Genomic DNA, 16,915 nt, shown 5'->3' with positions numbered 1-16,915 from the left:
ACCCTATTTCCAAATGAGGTCACATCTGAGGTACTAGGGGTTGGACTTCAACAAAAGAATTGGGGGAGGGACAATTCAACACATAGCAATATTTTTTAAATTTATGATTTTAAAAGACAATGTAGAGGAAAGGACACAGCTCTGTCTTAGCCTCCCTTTTAAAACTAAATCTTGCTCTGTCAAAATGCCTCTTCCATGGATTATGATTCCTATTGGTACTGTTACGAACATTTTCCCGCAATAACAGAAGCTTGAGACCTTTATTTTGATCACATGGCTTGGCTCATAACCTGTTCCTGTCCATGAAACCAAAAGAAGCTAATTATAGTGGAGGATCTCTTAAAGAAAGAAACATAAGTCTCAAAAACACCCCACAACAGTACTATATTTCAAAAGCTTTTGGAAGTTCACAGGCTTTCAACTTTTTGATTACTGCCCTACTTTTCACTTTCCCAAATACAAAAGCCTTTTGTTGTTATAAAGTTTTGAAGACTAGAAATAAAAATGAAAAAGGTTAGCCCTGGCTGGTGTGGCTCAACAGTTAGAGCGTCGGCCTGCAGACCACAGAGTCTTGGGTTCGATTCCAGTTAAGGGTACTTACCTAGTTTTTGGTTTGATCCCCAGCACTGGTCAAAGTTGTGCAGGGGGCAGCCAATCTATATGTCTCTCTCACATCTGTGTTTCTCTCTTTCTCTCTTCCTCCCTGCCTCCCTCGCACTCTATTTGAAAATCAAAGGAAAAATATACTCAAGGTGATTAAAAAGAAAAATAAAGAATAGTTATAAAAAATTTAAAAAAAGAAAATGAAAAGGTGAAAAACAAAAACACAAAACACTGAACTTAACCCACATGTGGAGATTAAACTATTTATAAAATAGCCCTGGCCGGTTTGGCTCAGTGGTTAGAGCATTGGCCTGCGGACCAGAGAGACCCGGGTTCGGTTCCCGCTAAGGGCACGTACCTCGGTTGCAGTTTGTCCCTGGCCCTGGTTGTGTTGTGTGGGTGGCGACCACTCGATGTGTCTCTCTCACGTCGATGTTTCTCTCTCTCTCTCTCTCCCTCCCACTCTATCTGAACAAGAAATGGAAAAATGTCCTCGGGGGAGGATAAAAAAAAATAAATAAATAAAATAGCCAACTGACTGGCACCAGAATTTTGGTGTCAGCATTCCTTATATGCCTCACACTTTTAACTTTAAAAGTGTGAAAATTCAGCCCTGGCTGGTTTGGCTTAGCGATAAGAATGCTGGCCTGCAGACCTAAGGTCGCAAGTTCAATTCCTGGTCAAGGGTGCATACCTGGGTTGAAGGTTTGATCCCTGGCCCTGTGTTGATGTTTCTCTCTTTCTCTCCTTCCCTCCCTCCCAGCCTCTCTATCTAAAATTCAATGCAAAATATCCTTGGGTGGAAAACTCAAATTTTAAGACAGTTATATAATGCCTCTTAAAAACCATTTCATTTATTAAGACAGAATTTTAATTTAAACTTAAAAAACTCTTAGACTTGGTTATTACAAATGAACTAAAAACTAAAATAAAAGTTAATCTGCAAACCATATATAATGAGTATTTTTTCACGCCTAACTTAGTCCTCTGAAAATAGCTTGGAGATATACAGTATCTAATTATATTTGTGATAAATAGCCTCAATTGTTGCTATGAAAAAAATATACCAATACTCCTGATTATATAATTATTTTACAAAGTATCCAATATTAGGGTTCTAGTTACATGTATAGCACGTTTTAACACATTTTATGCATTAAATAATAACAGAATCTGACTTTTAAAAAAAATGTATTGCCAAAACCAGAAGCCCAACAAAGCTATGATAAAAACAGAAAATACCTACAACTCAACAACAAAAACCAAACAGCCCCATTAAAAACAGGCAAAGAATCTGAACAGAAATTTCCTCAAAGATATACAAATGTCCAAACAAGCACATAAAAAGATGCTCAACATTATAACACTAGGGACATGCAAATAAGAGATACTACCTCACACACAAAGGATACCTACTATAAACAGAGCAGAAAATAGCAAGTATTGGTACAAGTGTGGAGAAACTGGAACCTCTCTGTGCTTTGTTGGTGGGAATGCAAAATGGTACAGGTGAAAACAGTATACTGAAAACAGTATGGTGATTCCGCAAAAAGTTGAAAATGGAATTACTATATAGACCTAGCAATTCCACTTCTGGGTATATAACCCAAAGAATTGAAAGTGGGGTCTCAGATGTTTGTCCATCATGTTCACAGCAGCATTATTCACAATAGCCAAAAGCTAGAAACAACTTAAATGTCCACCAACAGATGAATAAACAAGATGTGGTATATAGACACATTTATATATATGTCTTTAAAAAGGTCATCATGATACATGCTGAAACAGAGTAAACCTTGAGGACATTATGCTAAAAGTGAAATTACTCAGTCACAATAATATAAATATTGTATGATTCCATGTAAGGTACTTAGAGAAATCATATTAATAGAGACAGAAAGTAGAATGCTGGATTCCAGGAAATGGGAAAGAGGGCCATGAGGAGGAGTTGTTTAATGGATATAGAGTTTCAGTTTTGCAAGATGAAAAGAATTCTGGAGACTGGTTGCACAGCGATGTGAATGTACTCAACATTGCTGAAATGTACACTTAAAGATAGTTAAGATAGTAATTTTTTTTTTTTATCTTCACCCGAGGACGTTTTTCCATTTTTTGTTCAGATAGAGTGAGAGGGAGAGAGAGGGAGAGAGAGAGAGAGAGAGAGAGAGAGAGAGAGAGAGAGAAACACTGATGTGAAAGAGACACATCGAGTGGCTGCCTCCTGAACGATCCAACCAGGGCCGGGGACAAACTGCAACCATGGTACGTGCTCTTGCAGGAACCAAACTCGGGTCTGTCTGGACTGCAGGTCGACGCTCTAACCGCTGAGCCAAACCGGCCACAGCAAGATAATAAATTTTGTTGTGTACTTTACCACAATAAAAATACTTCTGTATCTATAATACCACCCATGTATCTAGATCACCATGTGGGTGATCTAGAAATGAAGTTCAGGCCCTGGCTGGTTTGGCTCAGCGGTTAGAGTATCGGCCTGTGGTCCAGAGAGACCCGGGTTCGGTTCCCACTAAGGGCACGTACCTCGGTTGCAGTTTGTCCCCGGTCCTGGTTGGGTCGTGTGGGTGGCAACCACTTGATGTGTCCTTTTCACGTCGATGTCTTCTCTCTCCTCCTCCCACTCTATCTGAACAAAAAACCAAAAACCAAACACCAAACAAAAAAGAAATGAAGTTCAGGACACTGGCCTCAGTGTCCCATTTTGTTTCACAATAGGAGAGCAATGAGTGTTTACTATGAAACAAAATGGGTTAGCAAGTGGCTATCTCTCTGAAAAGTTCTTAGTGAGGTAATTTTAATGTGGCTTGATAGAACAAAAGTATACTATAAACCATGTTTTCCAGCTTACTATTCTTTATTCTTAGTGATTATATTACCAGTTCCTTCTATGGCAAAATTCAAAACAGGACAACGTTAATTAACGCAGTTTCAAAAACCAATTCTCCTAAATAGGCAGAAACACAAGTTCCCTAAGCAGCCCTGAAGACATGCCTTAGTCCAGAAGAAAAAAGTAAGAATATCAGGAAGAATAATAACAGTCCAGTGTTCATGACCAAACTGATCTACTGTCAGTACTGAGACTGGGATACGGTATTAACTGGGATATGAACATGAGGTTAATGGGATGTGAGTTATCAGCTCATTAAAAAAGGGTATCTATCTATCAGCTAACAGATTATAATAATTTCTTAATAGAGTCACACTTAACCCAAGGGAGAAGACTTTTATTCAAGTTAACAATTTGATAGCATTTTAGCTTGAAATTGAAAATGTCTGAATTTATGAAAAGGAAGTTTCTTTTTCTAAATCTGTCACTAAATAAAATATTCTAGAGGTATAACCTGATCTATACTTTATTTTCTAACTAACACAAGATATCTAATTACATTTCAATGTACAAACATTTACTAAGGGCAACAGTGTAGAAGCTATTATTTTCATCAAGCTGACCAAGTCATTGACCTCAGGTAAGTTTGAGATGGAGCAGTATAGGGGAAGGCAGGTTTTAGTGGCGGTAGGGCTGTACACATGATGAACTATGCATAATAGGAGTTATGAAAATGACACATTAAATACAGTGCCACAGGAAAATATATGGCATTTAAAAACAGGTTATGGAAACATGTGACATACATAATGGGGAGAGAGGTAAATGGTTATTCCAATTAGAATAAATATGAGCAAAGACTCAGAAGTGAGAAACTTCATGAGGATTTTAGGGAATGCTCACTTGTTTGATTTTAGGTAGAGTTATCCCTAAGGGTTAAGAAATGATAAGGTAAGAATTAAGGCAGGATGTTGCTCCCATTGCACCCTGTATTTATCTCAACATACCTTTTTAAAAAAAAACTTATCGCCCTGGCCAGTATGGCTCAGCAGTTAGAGCGCTGGCCTGCGGTCCAGAGAGACCCAGGTTCGGTTTCCGCTAAGGGCATGTACCTCGGTTGCAGTTTGTCCCCGGCCCTGGTTGGGTCGTGTGGGTGGCAACTACTCGATGTATCCCTTTCATGTCGATGTTTCTCTCTCTTCCTCTCTCTCCCTCCCACTCTATCTGAACAAAAAACAAAAAAATGTCCTCGGGTGAGGATTAACAAAAATAACAAAACACCAAAAAACACCAAACTTATCAAGCGGATTTATAGTAACTTACTAGCTTGCCTCTCCTATTAGATTGAGTTCCTACAGGACAAAAGTCCAAATCATTTATTTCTGTGTTCCCCAAGCCAGGGCTAGGCACGTTGCAGATATTCACCAATTATTGTTTTCAAAAAATGGCATGGTGTTATTTTATACAGTTGCATGAGAAGCCTTTCTGGATGAGGAAATATTGGGCCTAGACTTCAAGGTAGTGCAGAAAAACCATCTCAGGCAGAGAAAAGAGCAAGTGTGCATTCATTAGTTATATTCCTTCTTCTCTGTCTTCACTCACATCATGATATACTTTCTTTCTCACATTTTTTTTCCTAACCTCTCCAGTCCAGCCACTCATTATTCTTTTGAACTTCTCAAGCATTTATTATTTCAAGTCCTTCATTTGGCATGTAATTATTTGCTCTCATTCTCTCAGTTAAATATGTACAAATGAAAAGTCACTAGCCCTTGAATTTTGGAGAGGAAAGGACCTATTCCACAAATTTGGACAAGTCTTAATAATTATCCAATGTAAAACACCTTTCTGTGGATAATTCATGACAGTTTCCTCAAGTTAAATTAATAGGCCATTTCATTTCTCCACCCATATGCTTAGAAGACAAATTATAATGACGACTTGCCATAGTATCAGTCTGGAAAAAAATCAGCATCTCTTCAAAATATATTATTTGAATACATGCAGTTTATTGTATGTCAATTAATCTTCAAACTTCAAGAGTTTCAAATGAAATATTATGGTACAAGTAATTATATTTAAAACATGTTGCTTGGTATTATAGCCATAGAAGAACTGTCTCTAGGTTCTGACTAATGGAGACACCATGGGCCAACAGCTATTCCTGGATACAGGTAAGTTGCAACCTTTCCAGCCATTTGTTATTTCTTAACTATGTGCCATTGGTGCTAAAAGGTAATCAAATGAGCAAGTGTGAATGGTTCAGTACAAGAACCTCCATAAATTATAAGTGCATATTATTTTATTGAGTCAGATGTGTTCACTCTCAAATTAAAGACAAAGTTAAACAGTTAGCAAAATTTATATCTTAAAACCCAAATGGGCATCTCTCACACCTCTATAAAAATACAGGTGTCTAACAAGTACCTGACTTACAAATGAGCATTTGTGCAAATATCAAATCCTACTGACCCCCAAATAAAAACCATTTCATTTTCCTTTTAACATGGCCTCAGAATCTGCAAGTATTTTTTCCACCTCATTCTTCCCATTAATTCTTACTTCTAGTTCTCAGGTATGAAGAGCGTCATGAAGGCAGAGGTATGTATATTTTTAAGGACAGAAGTAATTAGTAGCCATTTCTACTGATCTTAGTGTATCTTTCACAAACAAGAACATCAATTATACCTTATCTTAGTAACAGCATTTTTGTAAACATTTTCACAAACCCCACATAAACTGAGAAAAACAAGAAAAGATGACTAAGTCCTTCCTAAAATTAAAAAATAGGTGTTAGATGCTAATAAAGTACAGGTAGATAGAAGTTGCTTTAACATTTAGGTCAATCCTCTTAATCTGTCACCTATTTTATGGGTTTTCTATTTAAACAGTAAGGTAAATGCAAATGAAAAGTTGTGTAGCAGCTGTATGCAGTTGTCAGAAAAGCCATAAAGTAATTTTCATATGCCACAAATACAGCTTGAACACTAGACTAAAAAACATTACCCCTTTTCTGCTTTAAATTTTAAAATCAGCATTTATTAAAAAGAAAATCAACATTCACAAAAAGCTGTGGAATGTGTACACTGGACATTATACCAGGATAAAATAATGTTAACAGGAGAACCAGAAAATTTCATTCTTAATTTATCATATGGATTTAACAAAATTTTATAGCTGGAAAAGACTCTCCAGATCACAAATATATTTTAAACTGCCATTCTAAAACTATAACAAGTAGCCCTGGCTGGTCTGGCTTAGAGGTGAGTGTGTTAGCCTGAGGACCGGAGGGTCGCAGATTCGATTCTCCGTCGGGGTTATGACGAAGGCAACGAATCGATGTTGTCTCTCTCACATCGATGTTTTTTTTCTCTCTCTCTCTCCCTCCCTAGTACACTATCTAAAAATATCAATTAAAAATATCCTCAGGCCCTGGCTCAGCGATTGGAGCATGGGCCCACAGACCAGAGAGTCCCGGGTTCATTTCCCGCTAAGAGCACATACCTCAGTTGCAGTTTGTCCCTGGCCCCGGATGGGGTCGTGTGGGTGGCAACCACTTGATGTGTCTCACTCACATTGATGTTTCTCACTCTCTTCTTCCCTCTCTTCCTCCCACTCTATCTGAAGATAAATGCAAAAAAAGAGAAGTCCTCAGGTAAGGATAAAAAAGAAAAAAAAAATCCTTCGGTGAGGATTAACAAAAAAATTAAAAATAAAACTATATCCGGCTCTTGTGGCTCAGTGGTTGAGCATTAACCCATGCACCAAGAAGTCTCCAGTTCGTTTCCTGGTCAGGGCACATGCCCAGATTGTGGGCCAAATCCCTAGTGGGGGGCATGCAGGAGGAGGCCAAATGATGTTCTCTTTCATTGATGTTTCCATCTCTCTCCTTCTCTCTAAAATCAATAAAGAAAAAGAAATTTTTTAAATAAATAAATAAAACTATAACAAGTAGAAATGACAACCTTTATTTAAAAAACAAGCAAAATGCATTCATAATGGGAAAAGTCATGCCTCTCTGGATCAAGGGTGATTCATATATAAAGTTAATGTCAGACTAATGTATTCTTTGAAAACTTCTACTTTTAAAATCCAATGACTTTATATGCTGAAATGCTAACATCTAGGAAAGACACACTCTTAATTACAACTAATTACCTATAAAGTCCTAAATAGACTAGAAAAAAAAGGTCAATTCTAATGTTTCAACAAAAATGTTCAAAATTTTTAAAAGGGGGAATGATTTTAAATAATCTTCATACTTGCTCTTCACATTACTGAGAATAGCAAGAAATCATAAAAAGCATGACAGTATTTTCAGCTAAGTTACGACTTAATTTTGTATTCATCAAAATTTAAGAACAAGAAAAAGAATGGATAAAGAAATGAACAAATGGATTTTTGTGCAGCATACCGCATGGTAGGCATTTAAAGCATATTCTCAAATACTCTTGTGAGTCACACAGCTTTAGTTATAATAACTAAAAACCAAAAATAGCACATAGGTGGCCATCATCAGAACAAAAAAGAATTGTATATTTGCACAAAATATTATTCTGTAATTAAAATGAACTATTGATACATGCAATGACACACATAAATCTAAAATACATGTCAAGTGAAAGAAGCCTTACACAACACTCATATAAGGTGGGGCAAAAGTAGGGTTACAGTTGTTTGTACGGAAAATAAGAATAAGAATAAACTGTTTCACATACCACAACTGTAAACCTACTTTTGCCCCACCCTGACTATACAATTCTATTTACATAGGTCCTAGCACAGGAAAATATAACATATGGTGGGAAAGAATCAGAACTTTTGGTTGCTGTTCATTGGGGTGATGGTAATGTTCTATATTTTAATACACTCATAGGTTCTGGGGATGTATACAATTTGTTAAAACTCACTGAACGGTACACTTGTGATTTGTGCATTTTCTGTATGCCTATCTATCTACAAAGAGAAATAATCAAATATTGAACTCTAATCAATTATACGTATGCCAAAATGTTCAAGAGTGCAGTATTATGATTCTTGAAATTTTGAAATGCAGCAAAACAGATTGACAGATAGATATAGGATAAAACAAACAGTGCAAAATGTTAATAATTACAGAATTCAGTTAGATCAAATTTTGTGTATGCTTGGAAAATTTCAGCAGCAGATGTCACAAAAGCAACCCAGACACTAGAAGACACCAGTGATAAGTGTAAGTAAAGGGGAAAATGATTCTAAACTTAGCATTCTATACAAGTGATTTTAAACCAGTGTGCAGAATTTTTAAAACATGCCAATACCTGACTATCTAGTCAGGGGAACTGACCTCTTTTCCCTCTTTTGCTGTCAAATAAAAAGACAACAGCCAACACAAAAATGGCTGTCAGGTGTGAATGCCCTGTCTTGAACTGTAAATATATAGGTCATATAAGAGTTGCACCTTAGCCCTGGCCGGTTTGGCTCAGCATTTGGAGCATTGGCCCACAGACAAGAGAGTCCTGGGTTCGGTTCGCGCTAAGGGCATGCACCTCGGTTGCGGTTTGTCCCCACCCCAGTTGGGGTAGTGTGGGTGGCGGCCACTTGATTTATCTTTCTCACATAGATGTTTCTCTCCCTCCCTCCCTCCCGCTCTATCTGAAGATAAATGCAAAAAAAAAAAGAGTTGCACCTTATTAGTGGGAGGGTTTTTCTGTGGGCCCTCTATTGGAGTTGATCTCTTTGGCTGTTTAATTTTTTTTATATTGTATTTTTCAAATTTGTTGTATGGTGCCATGTGAGCATCAAGTACCACCAAATGAATAAAACTTTAAAAAGAAAAAAAAAAAGAGTTGCACCTTATTGATCATGTTGCATAGTAAGGTTGCGTCTGTTTGGTTAATTCTTGGTACCAGATATCCTTATATATAAGTATAGCTACCTGATTTTTAAAAATGTCATTCTGGAGCAAAAAGGGTAAGTAATTACCATTATTAATTTTTTGTAAGTCAATCAAAACTACACTTATTTTTTTGTCAGACAGGTAAAAAAATTTTTGACGTGCTGCAAAATTTTAGTAATTAGTTTATGTGTGCCAGGAGATGAAAACGTTGAAAATCACTGCCTTATACACTATCAGGTATGATGGCAGAATAAAGACTTCAGGCATATAAGGTTTCAAAAGGTTTACTTAGTAAGCAACCTTTCTTGGGAAAATACCTGAGGCTATTCTTTACCAAGGAGGAAGGATCCCAGTATTCAGCAAACAGGTGATGTCAACCTAGGAAGGCAGTGAAAGGAAGTCCCAGGATGAGAGCAGGACACAAGAATCCAAGTGAAAATCTTTGAGGGAAAGAGGCCTCCATGAAACAAAGACTGAATAACTCTGAGGATATGTCGATGGTACATTATTGTTTGTCATTCAGAAAAAAAGAAAGACAATTTAAATCTGCAGGAAAGGTGAAAAAAATTACAGGATTTCAATGCTGTAACGTGTAATAAAACAATGTCACATGAGTTTGATAAACTGGTGAAAGCTAAAAAAAAAGACTCCATTTGATTTCTGGTGCTAAGAACATTCTAGCTCACGAATCCTGGTAATAAAAGAGTAGATAAGGAAATGATAATCAATTACAGATCCACTATATTGTCTGACTTTTATGTGTATACACTGATTTTTTTTTAAAAAGTTTTGCATAAATACAGACTCCAAAAAGTTAATTTTAGAAATGTAATAAGTTCCACACTGACTCAGTTTTCTATCTCAGTCAAAAAATAAAGTTTAAAATCTCTCGAGTATATTGAACAGTAAACATCAATGTCTTCAAAAGACACAAACGTTAGCAAAATTACTATAGTAAAATCACTTAAGTCTGAGTATCATTTCTCTCAAATCAACTTGTTATTCCAATGATCTAAAAATAGGTTTTAAAACTGTCCTTCAAAACATTTCTTTCCTATGGGTCCTAACACCCTAAGTAAGAGAAAACCTAAAATCACAATGATATCATTATGGTCTACAGTAGTTCCTCGCCACTTCACGCTTCGCGAGTCGTGGCTTCTCTCTATCGCAATAAAAATCCACGAAGTGGCAAGGGACGAATATAAAGAATCCTACTTCACAGGAATTCATTTTTGGCGGGAGAGTCTGGACCTGATTAACCGTGATAAACGAGGGCCGACTGTAGTTGTCTGGTTCTGTGACATGATCTGATGAGCTCTGAGGACTAGATCTAGTTTCTCAGCCAGTCAACAATATGGAATACAACTTGGCAAGCCTACGGAGGGTGATAAATAACCAGAGGGAGTATAAAGGGGAGACAAGTACCTATTGAGGATATCGATAGGGTTATCCTTCCACCCTTTCCTGCCTTTTAGGACAACTGGGCCAGGTAGGAGGGTCTTGGTGAGCAGGAGTCTCCCATTCCTATCCACACTTTGGTTTCTACTCTCTGGGGGCATGAAGGTAGGAGACAAGACAGGTGACACTGATATTGATGTACCTTTATGATAATATTTTAATTGTATCTGGGACCAGATGAACCACCTCTTTTCTATGCCCACCCCCATCAAATATGTGTGTGTGAGAGTATCTGTTAAATGAAGACCCAGAAACAAGGAAATATAACATAGAGACACCTCTGTCACTAGAATAGTTCAGGCAAAGGCTAAATTTTATCTGCCTGATATCTCTTCCAACAAGAGCTTGTTCAAAAATCACAAGCCTTTCATAGCAAATGAAAACTGAACAGAAGAGACGATCGATACCAGATTCTTTTTAGTTTATATGATAAGGGGTTGGAAAGTGAAAGAGCAACAAGGCCTGATAAAAGAAGACTGAAAAAAAGAATTGGTGCCCTGGCCGGTTTGGCTCAGCGGTTAGAGCGTTGGCCTGTGGTCTGGAGAGATCCGGGTTCGGTTCCCGCTAAGGGCACGTACCTCGGTTGCAGTTTGTCCCCGGCCCTGGTTGGGTTGTGCGGGTGGCAGCCACTTGATGTGTCCCTTTCACGTCGATATTTCTCTCTCTCTCTCCCTCCCACTCTATCTAAACAAAATATCGAAAAATGTCCTCGGGTGAGGATAAAAAAAAAAGAATTGGCATTTAGGACAAACAAGGACATAAAATGAAAATGGAAACTGCATCTTGGACATGTTTGATGTAGGGGTATTTCCACTGTGCTCAGATACATGTCAATATGACTTAGTAAAAATAACACAAATGAACAACTTGAAATGTATGAATTGTATTTTGCAGAGAATATGTTTAAACAGACACTTTATTTCAACACTGTACAGGAACATATATATAAGTAATGGGTATTTTTTGTACTTGACGTTCTAATTTTTAAATAATTATATTACAGAAAGTTGGAAAAAAAACACACAAAAAACCGGAACAGCAAACTCTTATGTACTCTTCATCCAGTTCCCCTCAATAACATTATGTAAGTATGGTTCAATATCAAAACCAGGATTGACACTGATATCCACATAATCTTATCCAGATTTTACCAGTTTTGTTTTGTTAATCTTCACCCCAGGATATTTTTTTTCCATTAATTTTTGGAGGGAGAGAGAGAGAGAAACATTGATATGAGAGAGAAACAGATCAGTGCCTCCTACACCTGCCCGGACCGGGGCCGGGAATTGAATCTGCAACCCAGGTACGGGCCCTTGATGGGAATCAAACCCAACATCTCTTGGTGTGCAGGATGCTCTAATCACTGAGCCACACCAGCTCAGTGTAGATTTTACCAGTTTTAAATGAACTCATTTGTGTGTCTCTATACGACTTTACCACATGTTTAGATTTAGGTAATTACCACTACAATCAAGGTACAGAGCTGTTCCATTATCACAAAGATTCCTCATGCTATTGCTTTATCGTCACAACCATCCTGCTCCCCCGATGATATCCTAATGCCTGGCAACGATTCATCTATTCTCCATCTCTATAATTTTGTCATTTTGAGAACATTATATAAATGGAACCACATGGTTATTAGAGGTCCATCCAAGATGCTGCACATGGCAATGGTCTGTCCTTTTTATTGCTGCATAGTATTCCATGTTATGAATATAGCAGTTCAACCATTCACTCACTGAAGGGCATTTGGTTTGTTTCTAATAAAAAGATACTTATTTTAAATATAGCAATTCTGTAATAAGTAACCTTCTTTCCCAAGAGGAATTTTCAAATGAGGGCCTTATGTTAATTTATGCCATAGCTTGGCATACATATACAAAGATATTTTTCTTCCCACATTAAAATTAAATCCCACAGCTTCTCTCCCTAGTGAGGGCCATTGCAGAAAGGTAAATCTGCAGTTAAACTTCCATCTCATACTGTAAGATGATATTTTATACCTTTTATGGGACTTCTTTCAAGTAGAAAACAGGGTAGTAACATTGTAAAGTTAATTGTACAACTAACCCATGAAAATAATTTATATCCATCACTGATCAAACTAAAGTTGGAGAAATAAAATTATAGTACCTTAAACCCGTAGACAAGACAATAGCAAAGTACTGTATTTTAAGAATAAAGGTCAATCCCTGGCCGGTTTGGCTCAGCGGTTGGAGCGTTGGCCCACGGACCAGAGAGACCCGGGTTTGGTTCCCACTAAGGGCATGTTCCTCGGTTGCAGTTTGTCCCCAGCCCTGGTTGGGGTTGTGTGGGTGGCAACCACTGGATGTGTCTCTCTCACATTGATGTTTCTCTCTCTCCCCCCCTTCTTTCTCTCCCACTCTATCTGAAGATAAATGCAAAAATGTCCTCAGGTGAGGATTAAAAAGAAGAAGAAAGGTCAAGAATAAAAACAAATGTAGTTTATTTCCCCAATTTAATTTCTTTTGGAGAGGAAGTAGTGTCAGGGAGTTGTAGATGAAAGCAGCAGTCAAACAGGCTATAAAAGCAATCATTTACACATGCTACATGGTCTAGTATTTTGAAATAAGGTTCAACTTGGTCCAAAGGTTGTGGGTTAGTGTTAAGCTGAAATAAGGCTCAAAATTTTACAACTTGCCTAGAAGTGAGCTTACAGGTAGAAAATTTTTTAAAAGTTAAATATCGGCCCTGGCTGGTTTGGCTCAGTGGTTAAAGCATCAGCCTGCGGACCAGAGAGTCCTGGGTTCGGTTCCTGCTAGGGCACGTATCAAAAAAAATAAAAAGAAAAAGAAAAAGAAAAGTTAAATATCTACATTCTAGAAGGCACAGACACCACCTCCACCAATCATAAAGCACAGGCTTTCAAATGGAAAAAAAAAATGTTAATAGGCATGTGTGGAGACTAAGAAGGTAAGAAAAGGCAAAATATAAAAGGATAAAATCTAGGGATAAGCCCTGGTTGGTTTGCTAAGTGGTTAGAGCATCAGTCTGCCATCCAGAGAGACCCAGGTTTGGTCCCTCCTCAGGGCATGGACCTTGGTTGCAGTTTGTCCCTGGTCCTGGTTGGGGTTGTGCGGGAGACAGCCACTCAATGTGTCCCTTTCACGTCAATGTTTTTCTCTCTCTCTTCCCCTCCCAGTCTATCTAAACAAAAATGGAAAAATGTCCTTGGGTGAGGATAAAAAAAAAATTTTTTTAAATCTGGGAATAGCCCTGGCCGGTTTGGCTCAGTGGTTAGAGTGTCAGCCTGCGGTCCAGGGAGACCCAAGTTCAGTTCCCACTAAGGCATGTCTTGGTTGCAGTTTGTCCCCGGCCCTGGTTGGGTCGTGCAGATGGCAACCACTCGATGTGTACCTTTCATGTCGATGTTTCCTCTCTCCCTCTCCCTCTCCCTCTCCCTCTCCCTCTCTCTCCCCCCATTCCTCTCTCTCCCTCCCACTCTATCTGAACAAAAAAATGACAAAATGTCCTCGGGTGAGGCTAAAAGAAAAAAAAATCTGGGAATAAAATAACAAGCTGCTGGAAAATTAGGTAGAGAACTAGCTTTGAGCCCAGATTAAAGAATTAAATTCTGGAAAAGATACACATGCTCATACCTTATCAGGTATGAACAAATTTGTTTAATTATATAACATATCCTTATGGAAGAAGGAAAGTTAACTTAAAATTTTATTTGATTATATGATTTTATTTTTGCACACATCTATAGTATTAGTAAACATTATCAGAATTCACAAATTGCAAGATTATTTTACTTAAAGAAAATTTTTTATTGATTTTTAGAGAGAGAGGAAGAGAGAGGGTGAGAGAGAAAGAGAAACATTGATGTGAAAGTGCAACATCAATTGAGCTGCCTCCTGCACGCCTCCTACTGGGGATTGTGCCTGAAACTTGGGCATGTGCCCTGACTGGAAATTGAACCAGCAACCTTTTGGTGCATGGGATGACGCCCAACCATATTTTACTTAAAAAAAAAAAGATTAATATTATGTTGGGAAAAAACGGACACACTCCTTTCTCTTTAAGATAAAACCATCTTAGTTTAGTTATCTCAAGTTATAAATAATAAGTTATCATCACTGTATACAGGTGTCACTATAAAGACAGAGTACTGATTCTGTGGTTTGGGGCTCTGAGACCTATTTGAAAAGTTAACTGCCATTTGCAACCACACCTCTTTGACTCAGACTGCCCAACATATTTAGAACAGATCATGAAAGTGTTAAGGGAAATTTTCTAATTCAAATAGCAACAATATTTATTATTGTATCATTTTCAAGAATGGAAAAAATACAACTGTTATCAGCTCTTAATGCTTCTTTATTTTGAGGATTTAAACTTAACATTAACTCAAATGGCTATAATCAGCTATTCTAAAGGGCCAGTACAAGAAGATCTCTCTTATTACTTGGCAAGCCATGACAATGCATCTTCTGCCTAATATTTGAAAAAGCTTATTTTGATCTTATAAAATTTTCTACTGCTGCTGTCATGTAAGGCTCTTGAAGAAGCATCCAATTGTACTGGGTTCAATAAGTTGGGAAGCCTGCCATAACATTATGTACCTCAGATAAGGTGCAGCTGCCCTGAACCCTGGCCAGATATTACTGTCAGAAGACTTCAGAATACAATTGTTTTCATGCTAACCTTAAATTTGTCTAACTGTACAAACTCTAAGGACACTGTATGGGATCATCGATTTCCCACATACCTTTAGCTTTGCAAATGGCTAGCTACAAACTGCACTTCACTTAAGTCACTGTATAAATGAAAACCCTCATAGTACTCCTCACTAACAGAACATATTCTGAGGCTGCAATACCTATGAGTGTGAAGAACAAACTTACTCTCTTAATATCCATGAAAATAGCAACAGCTGATATTTAATCATACATACTATGTGTTAGGCACAATGCTAGGACTTAATCTACTTCATCTCTTAAGCTTCACAACTCCGTGAGTTAATCATCCTCACTTTATTGTTTTGTTTTATTTTTTTTATCCTCACCCGAGGACATTTTTCCTTTCTTTGTTCAGGTAGTAGGTAGAGTGGGAGGGAGAGAGAGGAACAGAGAGAGAGAGAGAGAGAGAGAGAGAGAGAGAGAGAAACATCGATGTGAAAGGAACACATTGAGTGGCTGCCACCCGCATGACCGACCAGGGCCGGGGACAAACTGCAACCGAGGTACGTGCCCTTAGCGGAAACCAAACCCGGGTCTCTCTGGACCGCAGGCCGATGCTCTAACCGCTGAGCCAAACCTGCCAGGGTGTAATCATCCCCACTTTAGATGAGGAAACTGAAATGAGGCTCATAGAAGGGTCCCACAACTAGTAAGAGAATACAGAAGATTCCTGTATTTTTATCAGCCCTTTCTAGACATAAAGCACATGAAATCTGAAAACAACAATTATATAATTTATCAATTAACAAACAAGTTTTAGAAAATACTAGGCTGAGCGATGTACACTACTGGTACTTTAGGGAACTGAGAGGACTTACCATTCAGGGTTATGCATTCCATTGTAACACATCCAAATTTCTTCCGGGTCCTGAATCTATGGATCTATGCCAATTCTGTATCTAGGTGTATTAATTATGGAATATGGAAGATCATTAAGCCAGTGTAATCGGCTCAGACCCTGAAGATACTGTCTAACATTTAGTCAAAACTTGCATTTTCTTCAGAACCCAAGTTTACTCTGGTAACAAGCCTCAGAAGTGGGCCTAGAATTTTATCACTAATTACAGGCATGTCTACTACAAATTGTAGACTCCATTATTTAAGGACATATTTACCTAGGCAAAAAAGCAAGGAATGAAAAAATGAGCACTCATTATGTGAGGAAGAAGCTATTTGGTCTCAAATATGGCCAAATATGCCAAATTTTGTTAAACTGAGGTGTGTCCAATTACCCTAATCATGACAGTATCCTACTATATTAAATATTACACAGATCTTGCTGTTTCAAATATTATACATTGGTGGGCTTCCGGTTTGACTTTAACCATCTTTCTCCATTACTTAAAAGTTCTTGTAATCAACAACATTTAAGCTAAAAGCAAAAGGTTTCTTCAGAATCACAATGAGGCAAATATAACCATATAT

At 37.7% G+C, this 16,915-nt stretch overlaps 1 protein-coding gene across 8 annotated transcripts in view; it reads right to left on the bottom strand.

Annotated features, from left to right (window-relative positions):
• Positions 1-16,915, bottom strand: part of R3HDM1 (R3H domain containing 1) — a 210,546-nt gene that overhangs the window by 192,509 nt on the left and 1,122 nt on the right. For 4 of the 8 annotated variants that reach the window (XM_036253689.1, XM_036253697.1, XM_036253694.1 and 1 more), the window contains exon 1: positions 16,309-16,396. The exons of 1 other annotated variant lie outside the window; for it this stretch is intronic. The gene's annotated coding sequence lies outside the window, so the exon portion shown is untranslated. Of the gene's footprint in view, positions 1-16,308; positions 16,398-16,915 lie in introns of those variants that run through there. 3 more of the 8 variants (XM_036253698.1, XM_036253699.1, XM_036253695.1) reach the window with 2 other exon arrangements.

This window comes from Molossus molossus, unplaced genomic scaffold (assembly GCF_014108415.1).
Source record: "Molossus molossus isolate mMolMol1 unplaced genomic scaffold, mMolMol1.p scaffold_m16_p_11, whole genome shotgun sequence".
Classification (NCBI taxonomy): Eukaryota; Metazoa; Chordata; class Mammalia; order Chiroptera; family Molossidae; genus Molossus; species Molossus molossus.
This window is presented reverse-complemented; position numbering and strand designations above follow the sequence as displayed.